This window comes from Onychomys torridus, chromosome 1 (assembly GCF_903995425.1).
Source record: "Onychomys torridus chromosome 1, mOncTor1.1, whole genome shotgun sequence".
Lineage (NCBI taxonomy): Eukaryota > Metazoa > Chordata > Mammalia > Rodentia > Cricetidae > Onychomys > Onychomys torridus.
The window spans coordinates 18,489,367-18,499,105 of NC_050443.1; positions in this window are offsets into that span (position 1 = coordinate 18,489,367).

The following is a 9,739-nucleotide window of genomic DNA, read 5'->3' on the forward strand; positions in this document are numbered from 1 at the left end:
TTCTCTGACCCTGGCCCGTTCTGTGACTCCCTGATGTCCTCAGAATCAAGTCTCCAGTTGATGTCTCTATTAAGACCATCTCCCCTGAACTCAATTTCCATTGTCCAACACCTGCTAAACTCCATCATCTATGCAAAGGCTGGGGAACCTTCCCACCATCTTCCTCCCTGGCACTGCCATTAATCTCTAATGCTACCTAGATTTCCTTCCCCATTTTCTCCTCTTGGTGCCTACTTATTGCTCAGACCTTATCATCTTCACCTACATCCCCTACCTACTTCCTTCAATCTCCTTCTCTGGTAGGACCCCTCCCTGGCCAGCTGACCCTTCCCTCCAGGTGACAGCTTTGCCTGGCTCTACAGCATCCTCTGCAGATATTCTTACAGCACCTGCCCACTTCTCTGCACTCCATCCCTTATCCCCCTGAACATGGTGCTCTTCTGATGCCATCTCACTCCCAGCCTTTGCAAACATTCTTTCCTCTACCTGGAATGCTCTTTCCCTCTCCAATCTGGCTGCCTCATAACTGGTCCTTCAGGTCTCACTTCATTAATAGCTACAATAATAATGACAACTTAAGTTCAGCCAGGAACTATGCTAAATTCTATCTGTGTGTTATTATCAGGATGATTTCTTCTGAATGTCCTGAGCAGGATGTCTGGTCCTTATTTGCCAGGCCAAGCGATGATGATGCAGAGAGGTCAGATTTCCTGTGGGAGGTTACACAGCCAGAGGAGAGGCTGGTCAGACTACTTAGTCCTTCGTAAAGCTTTCCTTATCCCCCTTGCTAGGCTTTAGGCCTCTGCTCAGCTCTGAACCTATGAGAGACTTAGTTTAGCGCTCACAGTGCTGGTGGGAGGCATGGTCTGAATACACTGAGTATGCTCTGTGTATCACGTACAGCTCTTTGCTATGTCAGAAAACTGAAAAAAATATTGTCTTGTTGGGCATGGTGGCACACACCTTTAATCCCAGCACTTGGGATGTAGAGGCAGGCAGATCTCAGTGAATTCAAAGCTATCCTGGTCTACATAGGAAGTTCCACAAATAAATTAATGATAATAATAATAATGATGATGATGATGATGATGATGATGATGATGTTTTAATTTATTCTTTGAGAATTTAATATATTTTTATATCTTTTCCTGTCCCCCAACTCCTTCCAGATCTTTTCCAACCTTCTTACTCACTCATCTTCATATTCTTTTTCTCTCGTAAAATAAAATTAAAACATAGAGTCCATTTTGTGTTGGCTGACTATGCTTGACCATGGGGCCTGCTCTGGGATATGGTTGATATATCCAGTGTTGTACCACTGAAGAAGACTGATTTTCCTTCTTCAAGTTATCAATTTCAAATAGCTTCTTGGCTAGGGGTAAGGATTTGTGTCCATTTCCTATTATCCATGCTGGGATTTTGCCTGGCTTGAAGTTGGACAGGTCTTTGTGCACACTGTTCACAGTCTCCTGGGGTTCATATGTGCATCAGTCCTGTTGTGCCTGGAAAATGCTGCTTCTTTGGAGTCATCCACCACTTTTTGCTCTTACAGTCTTTGCACACACACACACACACACACACACACACACACACACACACACACCCCGCCTTCTGAATAGATCTTTGAGCATTAAGAGGAGGCGTGTGATATAATATTCCATTTAGATAAATGGATAATGAAAATACATTTACACATTGGAAGACAGTTCAGCTGCTCAGAAAAATGAAATTCTGAAAGTTGTAGGTGTTAAAAATGATAAGCGGCACTGTTCGGAAAGGTCATGAGGCATGAACCATGACAAAATCCAGTATCAGAGCTTTATTAGGAGGAAGTGGGGGACAAAAGAACCATGCCTGGGGAAGAAGCACATGCAGAGAGAGAGAATGGGGCCAGGAGAGAGCAGAGCAGAGAGGAGAGGGAGTCTGTGTCTGGCTCTAAGGATTCCCGTGCACATGTCCAGGTAGGCTTATGGAGCTACACCACGCATGCACTGATTGCATGACCATGCCATGCACACATAATCACCAGTGTGCACTGATTATGTAAGATGCAAGACCCCTTGCTGAGCTCCTGTACTGCGCATGTGCAGTCATGTAGCTAAAGTGGGGGCAGAATCCTAACACTAAGTAAATGAAGGGAGCTAGAAACAGTTATCCTGAGTGAGGTAGACCAGAAAGACAAACATTGTGTGTTTTCCATCATATGTGGATGCTAGCTTTTAAGCTTTAGCTGTGTACTTCTCACTTGACTTTTTAAATTCCATGGGGAGCTGTCACTCTATCCAGCACTTGAGAGTTTGAGACAAGAAGACATCCTGTTCTAAGTTCAAAAGTTCAAAGCCTGCTTGTGCTACAGGCCAGGGTGGGCAATTTAGTGAAACACTCAAAGAGAGGGCTAGGATGTGGCTGGGTGATATAGTGCTGGTCTAGCACACACTGCTTGAAGGGCTATTTGTATGGCTCAGAGGTAGAACCCGGCCTAGAAATCACCATTGAGGAGCTGGGGGTGTGGCTCAGTGATAGAGCCACTTCCTAGAATCTCCAAGGGAGGGGCTGGGGCATGGTTATTCCTAGCAAGTGTAAGACTCTTGAGTTCAATCCCCAGAACTAAACCCAAACAGATAAACACATGGAGCTGGCTTGGTAGCATACTCCTGAAATTCCAACACTTAGGAGGTAGAGGACAAGCCTGGGCTACATAGCAAGTTTCAGTCAGCCTGGGATAAAACTCTTGTGGGCCACAAGAATATATTATAGAGATTCAGCTGTGTATTAAAGCTATACTTTGACCAGCCAAGGATCTGTCAAAAGGCAAGCCATGTATTATGGAATATTTGGTGTTATCCAGTTTTTAGTATTTCAGCTGTCTTATGCTATGAAATTCTTGCATAATACTATAGACCATTTGGTAAACAGCTAAACTTCTCAGACCTGCTTAACTTCTAGGTAACTAACTCCCCCTCCCCCAGCCTAGAAGATAAGCAGGCTGCTAGATGCATAGCAAATGAAGCTCAGACCATCCATCCTCTTCCTTGCCTAGGGGCGTGGCAGAGACTGACTGAGGACAATAGAGCTTTTTGCATAACCAGGTGCAGCAAGGACTGGAGCAGAATTCCAGAGGCAGACACAGAACCACTGGCCCGAGAGAAGAGAGGAAGACCAAGAGGTTCTGTAGAGGGTAAAGCAGATCTCTTGTAGAGTTTATCAGTGATATGAAGTCACAACATGCCCACATGGTTGGGCTTGCCAGGAGGACCGCCTAGTTATTTCCGGTTCAAAATAGCCATTTCTGGGTCAAAACATCTTGCGTGACTAGGACTCCGTGGCTTTGCATGGTTGTGTAAAGCGCGCGCAGCCGTGTAATCTACGCGCATGTGTGGAGTAGTCACATGCGTTCCTGTACGAATGCACAACCTGCCCTTTATAAAGCCGGCGCCATTTTTGCACCGGTCTCTTCTCTCTTCTCCCCTTTCTCTTGACCACGTGTGTTTTCCACAGGCCTGTCACATCTCTTTTCCTATCCTATCTCTATAAACAACTCTTCTGTGGATCTGTCGTGTTTGGGGACGTGTTCCTCACGAGGGTAAGAGCGCCAAATAACTAACATTCTGGTGCCATGATGGAATGGGCGCTTCCGGACGCCCTTGCCTGGAAAGCCAGGAACCGGGGACTCTGCTCTGTACGCGACAGACCACTGTCCATTCGCCTGGCTGCACAAACTTGCATCCAACACCTCTCCTCTGATTGGTGAGTTTTCCCCTTTTTGGCTAGCATAAACGGTTTCCTGAATCTGTGAGAACAACCCTTGAGCCTCCGGTGCCTCACTGGTTATTCTTGGAACCGGGGGAATCCCTGGCCACCGTCTTCACTGGCTACGGTCGGCCCCTATCGCAGGCCTAAATTTCCAGCCATCTCCCACCTCTGCAGCTTGAGATATTTCTCGCAATTGTACCACTACCGTCGGGTGCGTCCTGAGGCTGTGTGAAGCCAGCATGTCTTGCGCGCTCGACAGAGTGGTTAGACGTTAAGGATTCCCAGGGAATCCTTGCTTCATACAGGGGGTCCCTGCTTCTCGGCTGAGGAGCGGGGGAAGCAGCTTGTGCCCAGGATCCGTCCTTGGCCTCGGAGACACCTGGGGGTCTAGGCTCCGGATCACGTTTTTGGTTTTGTTTGTTGTTTGTTTTATTTTTCTGACTCTCTGCTGCAGACATGGGAGATAAGGCCAACCGGATCAGTCCTTCCTCTCCCTTAGGCTGACTTATTCCTAAGCTTATCCATCTCTGTACTGAGAGATGGCCCAGGTATGCTTTAGAAAATAACAAAAAATCCCGATATTTTTACGGGAGTTATCTAATTTTGGCCAGCGAACAGGCAAATGGAAAGAGTTTTCTTCTTTCTCAGTGTTAAACTGTCTCTTCTGGATTCCTTCTCTCCTGCTCATGTGTTCCTAGCTATGCCTGAACCAGAAGATTCTCTGACTCTGGAATCTCTGACTCTAGATCCTGCTAATGAACCCCCACCTATCCGACCTCCAGCTCTCACCCCTACTCCTAGGGCATCTGTTCCTTCAGCTCCTATTCTGGATTCTTCTTCCTTATCCTCAGCAGCAGCCATTTCCAAAGGCCCTGCTCTGGCTCCAACTTTCATGCCCCCTTCTCTCTTCCCTCCATGCGGTCTCTCTGTCTCTCTCTCTCTCCCTCTCTGTCTCTCTCTGGGTCTCTCTCTCTGTCTCTCTCTCTGTCTCTCTCTCTCTCTCTCTCTCAATAAAGCTCTAGAAAGGTAACCATGGCTTGTGATTCTTCCGCCAACCAGCACGCACCTCTGGCTGGCTGCCATGGGCAGTTGCCAGCCATGAGAGGCGCAGCTTTCCACTACTGATACCGCCACAATTTTTCACAGTGAGTCTGCTGTTCTCACGGTTGTAATCTGAGCTATATCTTTGCAATGGGCACCCTGGGGGTTGTCCTCGGGCTGTGGTGGCAACGGCAGGCACATTTTTGGAGCAAAAGTGTCATCTGGGGTCTACCAGGTGGACCAACGGCAGCACAGTCACAGCTCTTCCCATCCCTTGACGAAGAGGAGGGGGGGAGACTTGAGCTAATCTTAGATCTTACTTCATTCTCAGGACGCCTGAGTTGAAGTCTGATCCTGGTTTGTTTGTTTGCTTTTTTCATTTTTTATTTTCCACTCAGCTATAGCCATGGGACAAAGGAGTGGATACACTTACATTGGTGGATGGGGCGGGTACTGGTAAACCTGACCGCATAACAGTGTGGTGGGTACTTCTGCCAGCAAAAGGTTAAATAAGAGTTGCTTTATCTCCAAACTTTCTGCTAAAGCTCTAAACCCCTTTCCTTTTCCACTTCTGCATCGGCCATGTGCAACCTTTTCTGACTCAAATGCACGGGCTTGGGTGGTTTCTAAGACTTGCCCTAACTTACCTTTAACTCCACTCACTCATTCTCAAACTGCCTTGAGAAGCACAGATGGGTCTAAAAACAGCTGAGATCTAAACAATTAAGTTTATAATCATCAGGAAAAAAAAATCAGCTTATAGCCTCAAAAGTCTTCCAAAAGGATCGTTTTACAATCTGCCTACTGGCAGATCTTCCAAAAGCTGTCCTTAAGCCACCAATCATCAGGAAAAAATTCAGGACACAGAGTAAAATCTGTCTCTTGTTCCCAGCTAAAAGTTAAATATCTGAAGAGCAAGGTTCCTGACCCCATGGGCAAAAGAGTCATCTGTGGCGTTTAAGGTGTGCCAGGGAAGAGATAAAAGCCTGAAAACAAAATTGCCACATGCTGGCACTCACTGACTCCCGAAAGCTGTTGGGTCCCTGTTTTAAGTGAAAAAAGGCCATGGGCTAGTGAATGCCCTGGCAGGCCATCAACAGCCTTGTTAAGGTGCTGCCTAGAAAGACAACCAGTCAGCTGACTGCCCCCAGGCGCCAAGACGCATGGGTATACCAAGCTAAGACCTCCAACAGACCTAGGCTTGGCTACAGACATGGCAGGAACCCAGAATGCAGCAGGGAAGTGATCCCTTTCTTTCCTCTGGACACCAGAGTCACTGACTCAGTCCTGGGAGTTTTAGAATGTCACTCCTCCTTTCTATTGTCGGGTACAGAGGACAGCCTTACTTACCTCACCAGATTTAATTGTACTTTCAGAGTTACTTAGTTACCACCTGTGTTTCTCATGTGCATACAGACAGGGCCATCATCTTTGCCTTGTCCCTAATTCAAAAAAATAAGTTCTCATGCCTCTCAAGCTCCAGAGAACATCAGGATCCACTGCCTTGTCACCAATTCCAGAGGAATAAGGTATCACCCCTTCATTTCCCAACTAGGGCCACACAGAGCCAGAGGCAAAAGGCCCATCAAAATATCCAGGCGGTAAGGATATAACAGTCTATCACTGTTCAATACTCAGCAACTGATCACCTGTGTTTCCTAAATGCTAAACTAATAAAACAAACAGGTGCCTTAAATAAACTACCTGGAATAAGGCTTGTCTCAGGTAAAAATTAAGCAGAGTGCTAAAATACCATAATAATCATTAATTTTTTCACAGCCACCTTTTTAACATGTCTCCATCTGGACAGGCCAGATCTACCTCAGATAAATGTCAACTCCAAAAATGAAATAATAATGATTCTTTTTCTCTAAGCTTTTTATGTCACCAGTATCTTGTCAGACAGAAGGTTCCCAGCCACACCATGAAGGATGGAGGCAGCTGCAGGACTAGGCATGACAGAACTTCATCCCAATACCAGCTGTACCATGAAGGATGGACACAGCTGCAGGACTTCATCCCAGGACTTCAGGAGTCAGTTTCCCATTTCCCCCAAGAACCAATCAATGCCCACCATTCAGCCTGTAGTCTTTGAGAGAAACGGTGTCCCATACCCACTCATCCATGTTTTTTTTTCTTTTTTCGAGGAAAAACAAGTCAGGAATGATATGAAGTCACAACATGCCCACACAGTTAGGCTTGCCCGGCAGACCGCCTAGTTATTTCCAGTTCAAAATAGCCATTCTCACGTGACCAGGGCCAGAATCCAGGCAGCTACCAGACAGACAGACATAGAGGTAGCAGCAAAGTAAGATACACAGAAAGAAAGAAGGTAAAAAGCCCCAAGGCAAAATATAGATGAAGAGAAACAGGTTAAGTCAAAAAAATAAATAAATAAAGATAGCCAGAAACGAGCATAAGCTAAGGCCGAGCATTCATAACTAATAAATCTCCATGTCATGATTTGGGAGCTGGGTTGGTGGCTCAAAAGAAAGTATGGTGCTCAGGCCTCATACACACGGCCTTCAGCGGTAAAACAGATCATGGACATCCACAGGGCCTCCAGCAGGAACAGGGAACACAGACCTCAACATGGTCCCCAGTGGTAGCACTGGCCACAGTCTTCAATATAGCCACCGGGCTGAAGCATGGACCATGGACACCAACACGGTCTCAGGCAGCAGCACAGGCCATGGACACCAACATGGCATTCAGTGGTAACATGAACCATGGACACCAACATGGCATTCAGTGGTAACATGAACCATGGACACCAACATGGCATTCAATGGTAACATGAACTATGGACATCAACATGGCATTCAATGGTAACATGAACCATGGACATCAACATGGCATTCAGTTGTAACATGAACCATGGACACCAACATGGCATTCAGTGGTTACATGAACCATAGACATCAACATGGACATCAACATGGCATTCAGTGGTAACATGAACCATGGACACCAACATGGCATTCAGTGGTTACATGGACCATGGACACCAACATGGCCTCCAGCAGCACATGAATCATGGAGGTTTTTCAAGGTCTAATCCAGAAAATGAACTGTTCTCCATCTCCAACATCCTGTCCTTGTTCTAGCCAGGATGATCATCTGGCTGGGCAGCACACTCGAGGCCAGAGCCTGCTGCACACCACTCCAGGCCCTACCTTGGCGATGGCATGCTCCCCTGATCAGCAGCTACACTCTTACACCTGTCTCGTCTCTAGTTCTTCCTCTTGCTGCACACAAGCCTATCCATTCAGCCATCGTTCCCACCTCTCCATCACACATTTGTTTACTGAAGTGGCATTGCAAACTACATATATATATATTCCCCCCAAACGGCTTTACATGCAAATACTTATTGCAACGAGTCAAGGTCTGGTTCAAGGTTTCTAGTTTCTGAAGAACTATAAACACTGGATTATCATTTGAGAATTGTCTCAGATATCCTGTTGCTGCCCAGAGTCAGGGTGACCTTGAAGCTTCACAGGGCATCTGGGGATAGGATTCTTAAGAGTTCCAGGCCACTGCACACCTTCCTGTCCTTGGTGCCAGCTGCCCTGTGGCTCATCGAGTACAACCTTTGTGCTTGCAACCTGTGGTTGGTGCTGCAGCTTGCCATCTGCTCTACCCAGCAGGGTGAGCAGCATGGGCTGCAAAAGCATTGGCTTCATGCTGTGAGCCAGCCCATGGGCCTAGGACTGGCCATGTTCAGTAATGATATGCTTCTGTATCAGCTCTAGGCTGCTACACACAGTGGCTCCATGCTGCAGGTCAGCCTGCTGGCCCAAGACCAGTGCTATTCAGTAGTAACATGTTCTTTGTCTGCTGCAGCCATACCACTCCCATACCCTTCACGGCCATGTCTCTAGTTCTGCCATTCTCTACCGCACACACAGCTCTGCTCCTCCATCTTCCCTTGCAATTTTGTGAGACCACTTTTTAAAAGTATCTTCCCATAAGACCTGCCTGTTAGAAAGATTCTAACAGCTGGAGGAAGGAGCAAGTGCTGTGAAATTGTTAGCTATGGTTATCTGCACAAGAATTAGCCAACAACATCAGTCCACACCTTACAGCAGACAGGGCTGATTATAATGAGTGCTTTACAAAAATAACTAAAAAATAAGAGAATGTGAAGATAGGATGGGTACATACAGAGGAGACAGGGTCTCACTATGTAGCTCTGGCTTTTCTGGAACTTGGTATATAGACGAGGCTGGCCTTGAACTCACAGAGATCTGCCTGTCTCAGCCTCTGCCTCCCCAGGGCTAGGATTTAATGCCCGCACCACCATGCCTGGCAAGACAGATTGTATACATCTATGGAATGTTAAAAAAAATAAATCCAAGATATTCTAGGTTTGGAGAAAAGGCAGAGGTTGAGTGGTTACTTCTTGCTCTTGCTGAGGACCTAAGTTCTCTTGCCAGTACCTGTCAGGGGTTCATAGCCACCTGTAACTCTAACTCCAGTGGATCCTTTGTCTTTGGCTTCCAGAGGCACCTTAATCACGTACACACACCTTTGTGCCATACACACACACATATACACATAAATAAAGGGTTCAGGCAGCTTGGTGATTACAGTGGAGAGAGAGGGCTGCTGCACATGGTCAAACTACAGATTTATGAGCAAACTAAGGTTAATGCTGGTTTAAGCCTTGAAACATTGGAGTGACTGACTGGTAATGCCATAAAAAGCAACCTGTATTCACAGCTATTGTTATTCTAATACCACCTGATGAGCTGGAACCTTAACTCAAAGGACATCTGCCTCAGGACCCTGGAGCTAGAAAGCAGCCAGAGGTGGGGTCTGAACTCTAGGCTAGAGACACAGAACCCATCCTCTTAACTAAACCACCATACTGTCCCCATGTGCTCTGGTCTGCCAGGGACAGCTTGGTAAGGATGAGTGTGAGGATAGAGTCTCTGTATCT